The sequence below is a fragment of the Drosophila sulfurigaster genome, chromosome 4 (assembly GCF_023558435.1).
Source record: "Drosophila sulfurigaster albostrigata strain 15112-1811.04 chromosome 4, ASM2355843v2, whole genome shotgun sequence".
In the NCBI taxonomy this organism is placed as follows: domain Eukaryota; kingdom Metazoa; phylum Arthropoda; class Insecta; order Diptera; family Drosophilidae; genus Drosophila; species Drosophila sulfurigaster.
The window spans coordinates 1,247,550-1,264,035 of NC_084884.1; the positions used below are offsets into that span (position 1 = coordinate 1,247,550).

The following is a 16,486-nucleotide window of genomic DNA, read 5'->3' on the forward strand; positions in this document are numbered from 1 at the left end:
TTATAAAGTTGTTAATGTATGAGGCAATAGATTACAATTTACTTTAAATTTTAGATGTTAAAAATATGTACATATGTACATACATGTATATCAATATGCAACACAAGAAAGCTGCGGGGCAAGCTGGCTAGTAAAATATATTCTAACACATAAAATTGTAGTATATTCCAAATTAATTGCTCTACAATGTAATTCATTTACAAAAAACAGGTACACTTATTCCAAAATATTAATTCAACGCATTCATTTTAATGTAGCCAGCGTGTAGTTACTTAAGCAAAATTCCGATTTACTGATTCCATTTATGAATGAAATATGCATTTTTGTATCAGTCGACGTTTAATAAAGTGGTTTATCGAGTCGATATTATAATATCTGTTAGCTGATCATACAGGTACAAGTATATTTAAATTTTACAACACGTTATTTCTTTGGCTGTTGGGCTAAAAAATATTCATGAAATTGTTGAATCCATTCTATTGACTAGTTATACATATGTAGATATGTACATATGTTAGATTACATAAGTATTCGCTTAGACTGTCATAATATATATACATATGTATATACTATATATTTTATTTAAACGCTGTTCTCAGATGCACGAAATCGATTTTTCCAGCAAAATGGACAACCTATTATTCCGTAATCACATCGGCAAAGTGAAGAGAAACAGGCAGTTTCTCGTGAAGAGAAATATCATTAATTAATATTGTGTGCAACCCAGTTGCAATATTATTTACTTGGGAAATTGTCGCTATAGAAATATGCAATGAATGTGATTTTATCAGTTTTATTTTAATAATACACACATATTTTTTTGATACGCAAATATATTTTGGTATAAATAAATTTTGTTTTTATTACCATTTTCGTGTCAAATTTTAAGGTCATAAGGGTTGCCATAAATTGTCACTCTAAAATTTGTGGAGAAATATGCACATACATACATATATTGTTTTTCCGCACGTCAAAAATTTTGCCCATCTGGGAACAGCGCTTTCTAGTAAAATATGTATAATGAAATTTAAGGGTGATATTTTTAAAAATATTGAGCAACAATTTGGAACTGAGCTGGCTGGTAGTTTGACTACGAAATGTTAATGTTTTTGCTTGTTTCTTGGATTTGGATGTATACCACGAATCGACATCGCCGACAATACTCTCTAACGAAGCTGTGTGTGTATTTAAATTCTGAATCAGACAGCTGTTGCCCTGGCATTCATCAAGTTTACTTCCTTTTTCCTGTGCCATTTCAAAGTTGCCCAAACTTATTATCATTTGATTCTGTTCACTGGCACCAGCTTTATACAAATCGGCGGCGCTGTGTAGGGTAGCAGTTTGCTGAATTTGTCTCTTATGTAAGCTGCTAGTATGATCATTATATACGGTAGATAAGATGGTGCTAAATTCACCAGGTCTTCGTCCAGAAACATAAAGAGTTATCACACTGCGCTCTTCTTCCTCTTCAGCTGCTGGCTGTGCCTTTTGACGTTTTTGAGATTTTTCGGACTTTCTTGATTTCTTTCGACTGCTTTTACGGTCGCCATCGAGCTCAGTTATGATTATATCGTCGATGTTATCTCGCATATGGGCAACAGCATCGGCTAAAGCGTCTGCACCGTCAAGTCTTGTAGATGATCGCCCAAGAATATTTGTGGCATTACAGTATTGGATATTTGCTGGGGTATCTGATTATGTTGTTGTTGTTGCAAGAGCAATTGTTGTAGCAATAAACTATTCACTTGAGGCTGCTGCTGCTGCAATTGCTGTTGTATTGTGGGCGTTTTAATGATGGTATCAATACTATATTCTGTTGCTGTTATTGTTTGTGCTGTAGTATCAAAGACGGTTGTTAAAATTTTTTACCCTGAAATGTAATTGGCAATATTGTTGATTTGCCATCATAGATGGTAGTTACATAAGTTGATGTATGTGTACGATACTCTGTCAGTGGTAGAGGCTGTGCAGCAGGTGCTTGCTCTAGTGACAGCCCAGTAGCTACTAGAGATCCCTGAGCTGGTTGACCTAAAACGCCCAGTAATTGATTAGCCGGCAAATTGATATTTCCCAATAGCAACTGAGATAGCAATATATTTGCTAAAGGCGCATTTGCGGATATTTGCGGTTGAAGCGTCGTTACAACATTCTCCACTGTGTATATAGTCGATGGAAGGATGTGGGAGAAAGACGTTTTGCGCCCACGAATTGTTGTGGGAGTGAATGTAACCGTGGTTGTCATCGTATTGTGTAGCAAATATCGCGTTAGTTCCGTAACTCCAGCCGCATTAATGCTGGAATCCTCTCTAGTCAAGTAGAGTGACGTTTGACCGTTATTGCCCAAGATTTGTGTATATTGATGTGGTGAAAGCACTTCTAAACTGGGTTTGCCTGTAACAATGTTCTTGTACTCGGTCACTTGGCCATTTATGACGGGAATAGTGACCTCGGCTGGTATTAAATGGGTCGCCGTGATCGTTACGCTGCCCAATTCTGTTAAACTGTTATCATCGTTTCGATGTGACGTTCTTCCACGCGTTGCGGAGCTCCGATTTCGATTGCTATTCCTTGAGCGAGATGTGCTTGCTGAACGCTGAGGTTCGACGGCATTGTGATTGTTATGCGCATAACTTTTTATGCGTCGCGAATTAAGTGAACTATTAGTTGTTACACGACGCAGCGATGTTGCAGGTGGTTGGTGGTGACGTCGGTAAGATGATGTGGACGATTGACTACTGCCCTTACCCTGCCTAGCAGTACCTTTTACAGTACTGCTGTCCTTCTCTCTCAGCGTGAATTGCATGCGTGAGGCTGTGGGTCGCGTTGGTCGTATAGCTCCCCGATTAACAGACGAGGAAGATGATTGCGATGACGAATTTCCTGTAGATGGCTGCGAATGTGTCTGGAAACGGGAACCATATCGAGCATTTTGCTTTAAGCGGGGATTAGTACTCGGGCCCTCAGTCACTTCATGGTTTTCTACTCCTTGCGGTGGCTCCTCAGAAGTTGTAGTCTTAGGTCGACGAAATCTAAAGCGGCTACGATTCAATACATCTGCAGTCTGACGACGCCGTCGGGAAAGAGTTTTTGTTGTTTTGGGAACGACGACGACGATTGTTGCCATTATCACTATCCTGGCCATCTTCAACTATATCGGTAAATGTTCCCATCTCTTCATCATCGTCATATTCCGAATCGTCATTTTCATTTAAGTTCGAACTAGTTTCGTCCAGTTTTTGTGTCTTCTTTTGAAAGAGTCCGCGCGGTGGAAAAAGTTTATTATTAGGACGGATTGCGGTTTGAAGATTGGTAATTGTGGGCCTTTGGAAACTGCGTGGTCGTGCTCTCGCTGTAGAGGTAGTCGAAGTAGTCGTTGTTGGTGTCACCGTTGTGGATTTAGTGCGAACTGACAAAGAATTTCTACGAGGTGAAGTAATTGTACCAGAAAGTACATTCGAACGATTGGCAAGGGTAAAGCCGTTAGGTCGATTAAGTGGTCGTCTGAAACGTAAAAGAGGATTTTGCTGTCGTCTTGCATTTTCGTTGGTTTTAGCATCATCTTCAAAGACATCAGCATTCGATTCCTCGCTGTAAGTTTCCTCCTCCTCCAACAAAGCATCAGCGCTGACATCGGTATTGCCTTTGGCAATCGATGTCGGGCTTATGGCAATTGTTGGCTTATTGCGGTTTAGTGCTGAGATACGATAGCTATTAGTACTACTGGAGCCTCGATAAGATGAGCTGAGACGCCTCGAAGGATTCGAGGTTTGTGCTGTGCGTAAGCTAGATGCAAAGCGATTTCTTGGCAAAGTAGAAATGCTACTGCTTCCCTGAATATTAGTACTAGGTATTTGACTAAATGTTCCTCCACTCGATGGTTTTATGGGTCGTCCAAAAAGTCGTCGCGAAGGGGTTGAGAAATTATTGGGTACATTTGAAGTGGGAATTCTTCGAGACGAACTAAACCGACCAACGGACTTGAGCGCTGGTGTTGCCGTAATAGTTGGTGTTATATCTAATCTAGTGATTATTGTAGCGCTGCTTGCACTTTGTGTTTTTGCTTGGGAGCGAATCGATTGATTGGTCTGTTCCGAGATGCAAATGGGCGAATCACAGGTGCAAATGTCCGTTTCTTTTCTGGAGGTTTTGCCTGAGCGTTAATAAGATTGTTATCGCTATCGATTGAATTCTCAATTTCAACTTGATCCTCATCATTAGTTATATTCTTCTCCTCTTCATCTAAATTAATCTCAGTAGAGTCATGATGCTCCATCATACTATAATTATGTTCCACTAATGTGAGAAGACTCTCAGTTACGCTCATTACAATACTGTCCATTAAATTTGAAGTTGCACTTGGCTCGATTTGGTTTTCGAATAGAAAACTCGACGTACTTTCGATAATCTGTGCATAGCGATTGTCGATAATAGTGCCAATTACCTTAGACTGGTATAATGTAGTCGTATTATTCCCTATGCGCGTTCCTTCGATTAATCGCACCAAACCGGTTTTGTATTGTCGTAACGAAATGGCATCCCCATCAGCAATTGTCGGCCTATCAGATACTGCACTTATAAGACTATTCGTAGTAGCCAAGTACATCTTTTTCTCCTCATCAACATGAAGGTGCGATGTACTGCTGGTGAGTTCTACAGTGGTGCCGTCCTGATTAATCGATGCATAAATGTTAGTCGTGAAATACAATGTGCTCACGCTTTCGGCATCGATAATATGCTTATAGTCATAAAAATTAAGTTCGATAAACTACTTTTACTCGCATCGACTTTTAACATTGACCTACTTATCTCTGGCAATATTTCTGTTTGCGATTGTTTAACATTGGAAATGGAAAAATCAGTAGGTCGAAAAATATTGGTAACAGTCTCTAATCTAGAATCTGTAACAGTATTATTGTTATCATACGACGTTGTATAATATGTGTAAGTCGTATAAAAGTTGTAATTGCATCCGCATAATCTTTGAAAGCATTTGCTTGACTATTGCTTGCATTGAATAGCGTTGTTGTTTCTGTGATTGTTTTTGTAGCGGTCATATTAGTATAACTTTCAATGCTTTGCTGCTTTGTTGGCTCAATCACGTTTGATATGGTTTCCTCTCGGCTAATGGTTGTAATCTCACCATCTTTCGCCAACTTGGTCCAATATGTGAATGTTGTAAAGTATGTGATGGGCAACGTGGCTACATCTTCTTGTCCTTGGCTTTGAGATAGTTTTGTTGGCTGCACAGTTTCAGTGACAATATTCGTAACGGTTTCTAGTCGACTCACCACATTGGTGACATCCTCCTCATACATGGTAGTGTAAAAGGTGAAAGTGGTGAAACTTGTCTGCAGTAATAGAGTCTCCGAGGGTAAAATCTCTTCAGTGTTGCTTTCTGAACTTACTTGATCTTCGATGGTTTGATCCTTGCTCACCAACAACTGACCAATGACTTGTTTATGGTTGCCAGTTGAACTACTTGTACGAACATCTGTGACAAATCGCAGTTTTCACGTTCCTCCTTCTCCTCCACTTCTTCCGCTGCCTTATTATTGTTATTAAATACAGCAATGCTTGCGGTTGACACTGCAACAACATTAGAGGACGTACTCATTATAACAACGTCCACTGTCGAACTAGACAGACTGTCAGACAGCAATTCACTAACATAATTTGTAAATACTTCAGTACGCGATGTGATTTCCGATGCACTATCAGCAAAAATAGTTGTATAAAAGGTGTAGGTTGTATAGAAAGTCTTTGTGTACTTGGCATCATCCAATTGCAAAGTTGCCTGGCTCAATTCATCGAAATTTGATTCTAAATCATAAGCACTCGAGTGGAGCAACCTATCGAATTCATTTTGTATTACGTATTTAGAAGATGTCAATGCAACTATCTTGGTAGCCGTTGTTGTTGATGAAGGCTCTAGTTGTGTGGATATTGATTCTTTCTGCCTTTCGGAGTTTCCTACAATCGATGTAATCACATTCGTTACTATCTCAGTATGACTAGACACAGCAGTTGAGGCGCCTTCAAAAAATGTTGTCAGATATGTATAAGTTGTGAATAGCGTCTTGAAAATTACGTCAATTTCATTCTGTCCATTTTCACTATCATTGTCATTATCGTAGTCTTCATTCTCAATCTCAGTCCCGTAATCCTCATCAACATTGCTGTATTCGGTTGAGCTTTCAATTTTGATTTGAGATTCCTCTGATGTCGTTTCTATTGTTGTCTCATCGATTTGTTCTATATCACGTTCTAACACATTCATTGTACTTATGTTATCAGTCTCCGACTCTTTCTCAGTCTGCGACTCTAGCTCAGCCTCTGGCTTAAACTCCGACAGCGCTTCTGATACTGAATTTGACTCTCCAGTTGTAGAAGTTAATTTGGTTGTTGATGTTGTTTCAGATACTTGGAGTATTGGTGGTATGCAGTAATATTTCGTGGTTTCTTTAATATCATACGAAGAGGAATAACTAGTCTCTATTAGAGTGCTCTTTTCTTGAACGTGAGTGCTTAAAATAGTTATCAACTTCGGAAATTGAGTAAGGAATATTTGAGAACTTTGCTGCTCACAAGTTGACACATTTGAGTTATGAGGAAGTGGTGAGAGTTGTGTTGACTCAAGTATCAATTGTGTAATAATAGGATTTGGTAATTCAGTATTCGTGTCTATGTCTGTAGCAATCGCACTATATTTTTCGTTGCCTTCGGTAGCTTTTACTAGATGTAATTCTGATGTTAGCTTCTGCTCATTTATTAAATTTGTATCACTACTAGACGTTAGTATTTTTGAGGGCTCCGCAAAATTCGCAAACGGATCGTCATCAACAAAATTGTTGTCGCTCCACCACGAGTTGGCTGTGTATTCGAAGGAATAGATTGTTGCTTAGCTTCTGCTTTCGTCAATGACGCATAGATTTCAAAGATTTCTTGATCTGTAGGCAATGATAACATAGACTTCCCCATGCTGCTCTCAATTCTCCAGACTGCTGCGATAAGACGTTTTCAATACTTCGCAAATCGAGATCAGGTGTATGAATTGGAGATGTTTCAATACTAGACCGAGAATAAGTCGAATTGGCTTGAGGTTCATTTATTTCAATAATGGTTTCTGTAGTTTCCATTGCCTTTTTGATTGATCAGGCACAGTATTAGGAGCTCTATCTAAATAAGATGCATTTGCTGCTGTGGTCATACCTAAAGTTAATTTTTGATCTTCTACAGGTGTAGATTGAAGTGTCGCCACGCCCTTTATAGATGTCACATGTCCAATTAAATGTATTGGAGGTCTGCTGTTTGGGGAAAATACAATAACGCTATCCCCACAACTGTTGTAAAATCGGCAAATCCATAATATGTGACAGTTGAAAGCAGGCGTTCCTTTTGCAAGTTTAGAAGATGATGCTCACTTTGTTTCAGTTGTACAGACTGCTGCTGTTGCCAATAATATTCTTTGGCCGATCGTATTTCTTCTGCATCTATATCTGCATTGATTTCGAATACATTTGGAGGAATTTGACCGTTTGCATGATAGCCACTGGGCTCGAAATGATTTTTCACTGTAAAAGTTGGCAGGTCACCCACTGGCAGCACTTTGTTAGCGGTCAATTTTCCTTCTTCGTGGTTGCGTGAATGCACTTCACCTTGAACGGCTTGTTTGCGGTCTAAAATGTTCTCAGTTTCTGTTGCCGTAGATAGCAATACCTGTGCTGACTCTTGTATCTTAGGAAAATCAGTGTTGCCAACAAATTCGACAGAGACTGGGATGTGGCTAGAAGAAATATCATCTAAACTGTCTTCTATGGCTCGCCAATCAGCCGCATCAACATTAAATAAATCATTATGACTTTGAATATACGAACGACTATGTGTATGAATTGTATCTCCCTCTCCCACCCAGCTCGTGAGAACAGCCAGCGATGGTTGCAGTGATGTTTCATGACCATTCTCAAAGAGAACTCTGGAACTTTTTTAGGTATTGGGCGTACAGACGACCATTCTCTAAAGTTGTGCCCAGCACCTGTGTGGCATATTCAGTTGTAATGCCCTCTTGAATAAATGTGCGTGCTGTGGATGTTAAGAGACCCACCTCTGGCCGAACTGATAGATATCGACCGTGTACGTGACCATCCCTAAACGACCAACCCCGTCGTTATTGACTAATAAAACAGTTGTTAAATCTAATACTCACATTACATTAAAATATAACAGAAGAAATTAGAAAAAGGTAAGATGATAGTAAAGTATACATATGTACAATACAAAATTAAAACATACGTTGAGTACAGATAAAAAAGTGGTTAAAGATAAGTCAACACATGTCCAGAATGTACAGCATAGATAGATGATGAATTGATTTACATAAAAAGAAATAAAGAGAAAAAGTTACAAGAGAAATAAATTAACTATATACACATAATGTAATTTTGAAATTACATTTTCATTTTTATGAATACTTATGAATATTTTATGGTATATATATTATATATTATTATATTATTATAATTATATATTATTATATTTTCATTTGCCGCTCATTTAAACAAGCAGCATCTTATCTTTCTTGAAGATGGGCGGCATGACTAGTAGGGATAACGTAAGAATATAAATAATATTATTTCTGAAATCAAGATTTTGATTTTCTTAGTTTTACACTATGTATATATGTATGTACATTTATGGAAAGAATTGATGCCACACCGTCGAGATATTGTTTTCGGCTTACCATCTGCTAGACGAAAAGCTGGTGTTGGTCTTATAATATTTGGCTCATCTGCAAAAAGTAAACACCAATTTAATATTTGATTAACATATCTACAATCTATTCTAATCTATACTATACTATTCTGCGCATTTTCTACTACCTAATAAAGATATTCTTGCAATTGTATTGACTTGTATGATTATTAATATTTTTATATCCGCTACCCATTAGGTAGAGCGGTATTTTAACTTCGTACCTGCAGGAAATGTACATATGTAACAGGCACAAGGAATCAAATCCGACCTCTTAAAATATTTATTGTAGAAGTTACATCCGCGCTTAAAAAGTACAACTTAGTGTTGTATACGTTTTTTATTTTTATATGGGGAATACGCTTACTTTTGCGGGTCTTATTTGCTTTGGCGGAAAACCTGGTATATTTTGTACTCAATGGTATATTTTGAAAACCGCACTGCTGGTATTCAAAATGGGTGGCGGGTATTTCACACTCGTCTGTAGACTGTTGTTATATTCATAAATATGTATTTGGATTTTCTGAGTACTAATATTTTTATTAATATTTTAGCAACCAAGAATTAAAGTTGAATAACTTTGCAATGCTTTGTTAGCTCAATCGCATACATTTCCACATACCTGAAACAAAAATTCCTTTTGTTTTACATTTGAAAAATAAAGCTGCTGCTTTTATTGATTTCTGGATTATAACAAACTTATGACGTAAGAATGGAAATTTACTGCCGATGTTGCTGCTTTGGACGTTGGTGACCGTGACCGTTGCGCACGTGTATATAGTAAATACTTAGTATTTCTTTAAGATTTGAGGCTTTTTGGTTTTCATTTTATATTATACGTTGAAATTTAGTTAACTCTACTTCTGATATAATGAAGTTTATGGTGTTCGTTTTTACCTATTCTATTATTTTGTAAAATTTATTCAACTATAAACATTTTAATTTTATATGTCAATAACTCATTTTTGAACTCATATTTTTGCCTTTATTATAGCATTTGATTTCATACATATAAATTAATAAAAATGCTGAATTCTTTATTAATTTTTGTTTCTCCATTATTGTTTTCAAGTTGTTCGCTGATCCTTAATGTTTAAATTTCGTGATAATATTGGTGGATCATGTCGGGAAACCATTTCTAGGCTGTACCTATAATATTCAAAAATGGATAAAACTGGTGATTATGATCCTTATTTCCCAGTGCTTCTTTTAATTTCCATACATTATTCACATAATATGAAATAAAATTGGTAAGAATGATAACTTTTAATCTGTCATACCTTATGGCTAACATCTTTTTGTTTGCTACGTAGTTTTCTTCAGCCTTGATGAGTGTGCGCTATATAAAAATATTGGGTTTACCTTTCTTTTCAAATGCCGCACCTATGACAAAATTAAAATCCTTAGTTATCAAGTGAAATTTTTCTTGAAATCTGAGTTTGTTACCTTTTTCTGGAATCGGGTAATAATCTGATATTGTTACATTATTAATTTTTCTGTTATCGATTTCTTCTGTACGGATGCGTTTAGTTTTTATTTACACCACCCAAAGGGGTGCATTGTATAGGGATCGATATTTTTATGCCATCAATTTTTGGATTTGGTTACCCACTTAGTTAGTAGTTTAAGTGCCTAAATCGACTAGATAGATCAAGTTCCATCCACTATTCTAGGATCACGCTTAGGAGCAAAAGAAAATGGTCGTACACCAATGTACAATGTAGTACACCAAAATGTAGCCTTTAAGTAGCTTATTTTTTCGCCGGGCTCCTAACTTTAGCTTTTAATGGGTGAATAATATGAATGATCGGAACCATATTCAACTAGGAAACGTTCAGACGTAGGTAACTAAAACGACGCTTGCAATTAATTTTTCTTTTAATTTGCGGGGCGGAAGTGGGCGAGGAAAAAATATATAACAATGTTCAACTCAAAAATAATGGCGCTTTAAAATTATTTCATAGTGCTTTGAAATTCTTAAAATAAGAAACAAAAAGAAAACAAATAAGTAAAGAAAAGAAATAGAGGCAATAAAATATTTGAAGAAAATCGCCAAGACGATTAGATTGATAACTACAGGAGCAGTAGTAGTAGGAGGAGGAAGAATAGTCATTTAAAAATAATAATCTCCTATTTTCCACCCATGAGCAGCTGTTCGAATAATGTGACTTTGATGCAGTGTTGCCAAAGTTTGTTGAGAAAAACGGGAAGAACGATGCAAATAAGCTGAAAAATTACGAAAAAAAAAGCTGTAAAAAAAGCTGATTTTTCAATTCATTGGATTCTCTATATTTTTCTGATAGTCACAAGGTGAGCGCACGAAATCGGTTATATTGAAACATATGTATAGAATTTGTACAGCAGCTGTACAATATTTGGAGAATTTTATTAAAACTATCCTGATTCTCCTCATTTTTATTGTCATATGTTCATCCAGTTCCCATCATTTTTAGGAATTTATTAGGAGGGTTATATCTATAGCAGCATTTCCCAAGTCTGCGCAAGCCATAACTGTAAATGCATCATTTTAAGTAGAACAACTAGTAGAAAAACGAATAGCGCTGTCGTCTTCAAAGTATTTAACGACTAGGTTTCCTAAATGATCCAAATGAGCCAACAATGTGTGCTCGGCCACAAAAAGACATAGCACTGCTTCTTGCTCCATTGTCTTGACCGTCAAAGCTACAAAATTTATTTGGTTTGTTTGCATAAACCCGCTCCTAGCACTTTTATGCTTTTTGGTCAAAGCATGGGCGCGCAAATCAGAGAGTTTTGCGGTGATTGTAGATTTGCAGTAACTGACACCCGTGTCGTCCCGATATTTTTGTTTAAAGTCTTTTGACATTTTTTAAAACAATCAAAACACAGTGAACTGAAGATCAATTCACTTTTGTCTTTAGAGACGCTACGACTTATCGCCAATTCTTAAATTGGCGTGTTCTTTGAGATTGCTTTACAACACTATACAATCGATTTGTCACTAAAAATGTTGGCAACAATGTTGCCGATGCGGCAGAACAGCTATAGTAAATATTGTTCCATAATTTTAGGCAAATAGAAAAAAAATCTAAAAAAAAGCATTTAAGTTAAAACAAGTAAGAAAGCTACAGTCGAGTGTACTCGACTGTACCCATTTTGATTAAAAGCAATATATTTTGCGGTATTATTCTCAAAATATACCAAATAGACTGCAAAAATACTAAAAATATACCAAATGGTATATGTGGTATATCGATATAGTACCGCATTCAAAATATACCATAGATGGCACAATATACCAGATTGTCAGCCAAAGCAACTAAGACCCCTAGTAAGTAGGCGTTTTTGCCCATACAAAAGTATTTCTTTAATAGCTTCCACAAATTTTTTCTGATCGCAACCAAATCAGGGATCATAACTACTATAGTTATTACTGTATATACCAAAATTCATAACTCTAGCTTTAAAATTACGCTTGTTATTCGATTTTTTGATTTGCAGGGGCGGAAGTGGGCGCGGCAAATATTTGAAACAAACTTGATCTGCGTGCAAACATAACAAATGCCTTCGGAAAAAATTATAGCTCTATCTCTTATAGTCTCTGAGATCTAGGTGTTCATACGGACGGACGGACAGACACACAGACCGATTGTTGCGATCAAATAAAAATTGTGGAAGTTATTAAAGAAATACTTTTGTATGGGCAAAAACGCCTACTACTAGGCGTCTTAGTTGCTTTGGCTAACAATCTGGTATATTGTGCCGTCTATGGTATATTTTGAATGCGGTACTATATCGATATACCAAATATACCATTTGGTATATTTTAGTATTTTGCAGTATAATATTTTGAGAAAAATACCGCAAAATATATTTCTTTTATTAAAATGGGCAGCGGGTATCTCACAGTCGAGTACACTCGACTGTAGCTTTCTTACTTGTTTTAACTTCCTTTCATAGAAAGCAAAATCATTCTGTTAATCAATTGTCTACCATTGACTTTATAAAATGACGATAGCGTTTATTAATGTCGATATAAAGACGTGAAAAGGCTTGACAGAGAAGTACCCGCTACTCATACTATTATTCTTAAAATATTACAAATACTACAACTTATATGAAGTATAGACTGCAGTTATTATTGTATGTGCCAATATCTAGATAGCTTTAAAATTATACATACATACTATTCTATTTTCGGGGACCGAAGTGGTCGTGCCAAATATCTAAAACCAACTTAATCTGCGTGCAACAACTAGTGCTGTCTTATAGTCTCTGAGATTTTGGACAAACTGATAGATATGGCTATATCGTCTCGACTGTTGAATTTATATATATACTTTATATGGTCGAGGATGGACACTTTTACATTTCCTGTCGACACAAAGAGCAATAAAGCTTTTGTCTTAGTCTCCGAGGAATGACATTGAGTCGTTAAATATCGAAGTTCCCACTCCTGCTCCTATTTTGGTGTCGGCAGAGTTGGGGATGGTAGAAGATTTTTAATATTCACAACCTTCAATTAAAACCATCAGTCCTTTAAAACAAGTGTTGCGGCCGAACAATTTAGCAAGATTAGGAAGAAAAATATGCCTTCGGTTTCACTTCGTATCATCCTTTTAACTTCTTCACTATTAAAATGTAAGAGGCATATATATTTTCCTTTTAATGGTATTGCGTTTACTGAAACATACATATATTAATAACATTTCTAGCATGCTTTCTGATCGTGATTACTTCATAGTTCTTGGTGACTTTAATATTGGTGGTATCTCTTGGCACACAACCCATACATCTCCCTCCACAGCCTATGTTTTTATTGATAGCCTTTTCGGTCTATCATTGTTTCAGTTTTATGATATTCCAAATTTTCTAAACAGGTCTCTAGTGACCTAATTTTTGGTTTGGGCCCTGATTCCTTTAATTTCTAGAGATCCTCTTCAATATCCTATCCTGAAGAACCTTGTCATCACACTCTAGAGAGCGCTCTCGTTGTTTTCGTAAAACCGATTTTGGAAACCTGACCTTGATTACATCTCAGACTTATTAGTCGTATCTTTCATTGTATAGGATCATGATCCTGGCGTTTGAATTTTGTAATTATACTTTGAACTCACTATTTGATGCATGTATTGAATATTGAATATATCACATAGGTCCGATATAATTACTTAAAAATTATCGAACTGAAAAAATCGTAAGTCGAGGCTTTACAAAATGTTCAAGGAAACCGGCACTTGTCTTGATTTTCTCCGCAATTCTGATGCTCAAGCCGCATTTTCGGCATTCATAATAATCTTTGTTATTATGATTATTTGAAAAAGTGCAAACTAAGTTTTCAGCGGACTTCTCAACCCCAGCATCTAGGTTCAATTCCACAAACTTATTGGAAGTCTCATCTGTTGTTATCCAACGATTTGAAAATAAAATACAAAAATACATATGTTATTTACACAGATTTTGGTAAGGCTTTTGACTCGGTGAATCACTAACAGCATCTTTATTAAAATGGCTTTGTATCTAAAACTGTTTCCAAGTTACTTTTGGTCTGCCCCAGGATAGATGCAAAAACGAAAAGTGAATACCGGAGCACAACTGTTGATAAGCATAGTCTATCCGCTGCAAATAGTGTCATAAAACGCTGGTCGAAAGAATTCAACGATCCCTACATTACTAAACTCTTGTATGGATAATTGGATCATATGTTATACTTGAGTATGGATCTTTAGACTGGAATCACCAGTATAAGGTCTATCAAGACAGAAAGAAACAATTTTTGCTCTTCGTATTTTAAATTGGAACCATTATGCCTTCCATAGTAAGTGTGTGAATTACAATAATACCCATAACGTAATTTGCTTTAGTAAATGAATTCCTCATCTTAAAACGTTAATATCTATTAAAAACATCCATTACTGTATATCCGTGTGATACTAAAAATTAATTCACAAGCAGTTCAAATTCACTCACTGTTGTAAAACGGGTTATGAGTAAAAATTATAAATAAATTCTTTTCATAATTGAATACAAAAGTTTATTGATGTCAATGAATTAATTTCGATTATTTGACCGTACCGCCACTAAGCTATGTATTTAGAAATGCTTGTGAATATATTGAAGAAATATGAACACAATAAAAACTCGTCAACCAGCTTTCTCTTCTCGAATGATGAACATTGTGTCATAGTAATATATGTATGCGTTTGATAAAAATCTGTTACAATACGAAACTATGTATTGTAAATTAACTAATGTAAGCACATTGTGCTACGCAATAAAAATTCTGGTAATAGTGTTCGAGGCAAGCACAACCCAAATTTTTACAGGTTTCCTTAAAACCTAAAAACTAATTTTTAAGAAATGGGTCATACATATTACAACAAAAATAGTATATATAAATAAACATATATTTATTCGCATGTACATATGTCCATATGTCTATGGTATTCAAAACATAAAATTAAATTGCCTGGTTTGGGTTCAAATCCAAGTTGGGATAACATCATTGCATTTTGAGTTAAACTTTGTTTTAGTTTTTCTTTTTGTTGCCTAACAATATCAATATTTACACGAATTAAATTTCTTAATTGGGTTTGTGAGAATACTCTCAGCCCACAAATCTCAAAATGACTAAACTATGTTCTATACACATACAATGCACGAAATAGACAAAAAGTCTTGAGTACAGAGAAAACTCCGTGGTCACCTACATTAGTCGTCTCTCTCTCTCTCTCTGCCTCTTCTGTTGTATTTAGAAAGAAAGAGCTCCTGCTATACTGTTTTTAACTGATTATTAATGACTTCAAATATGACTTACCGTTTACTTGTGTTAATACAAATGGTGCTGATACCACTAAGCCAATCATAGCCAGCAATATGTTGAGGTGTCGAGAACGCAGATGATCACACATTTTGTCAAATATTGCAGGCTTACATTCAACTGTGCTCTCGACTGAAGACAGTTCCAAGCACCTTTACTTCCGTATTACTTTTCCCTTCTACTTAGTATTATTGGAGATTTTGATTTTCGTTTTGGTTGCACCTTTAATAAATAGCACAATGGTGGAATTACTATGAAAATAATATTTGGAAATTCAGGAATTTGTAAGTCATCTATATTACTATTGCGTAACTTGATACGAATTCATGTTTTTTTTTAAACATTTCATAAATATTTTCTCGGAATTAATTAGGTACTTTAAACAGTTAATCCGCATAAACATATGTTTGAACAAATGCAATTGTAAATGTACATATGCATGAGTATATTGGTGGAAATAAAGGTTCGGCCACATTTTGAAACACACCGAACTGAACTACTGCAATCTCACACGTTCACCATCAACATACACACATACATTTAAAATTACCAAAGCGGACCACAACACAACCACTCGATGCAGACGATATCTGCAAAACTAACTTAGCTTGCCATCAACGAAAAGTCCAACAAGTTGCTAGCTTAAACCAGATTTTCAACCTATATTAAGAAAGCGTTATTATGCGTCTGCGCAGCGAGCTCTAAAGTTGTTTGGTCGGTTCAGGTGAGGCAGTTATGTGATGTGAAATGCGCGATGTACATTTGTATAGTATATAAATACAATGTGCACAAATGTATGTTTGTAACCACATACTAGAGCCAGGCCGGTTCGACAGCATTGTGCTGTTTATACACGCTGCTACCCATAGGGTAGAAGGGTACGCTTCTTAATACGTATTATAACTTTGTACCGGCAGGAAATGTATGTAGGAGGCATCT

General features: G+C 36.1%; 1 pseudogene; it reads right to left on the reverse strand.

Moving 5' to 3' along the window:
- Window positions 1-830: 830 nt before the first annotated feature.
- LOC133846929 (serine-rich adhesin for platelets-like) lies at window positions 831-16,194 on the reverse strand (annotated as a pseudogene).
- Window positions 16,195-16,486: the final 292 nt, after the last annotated feature.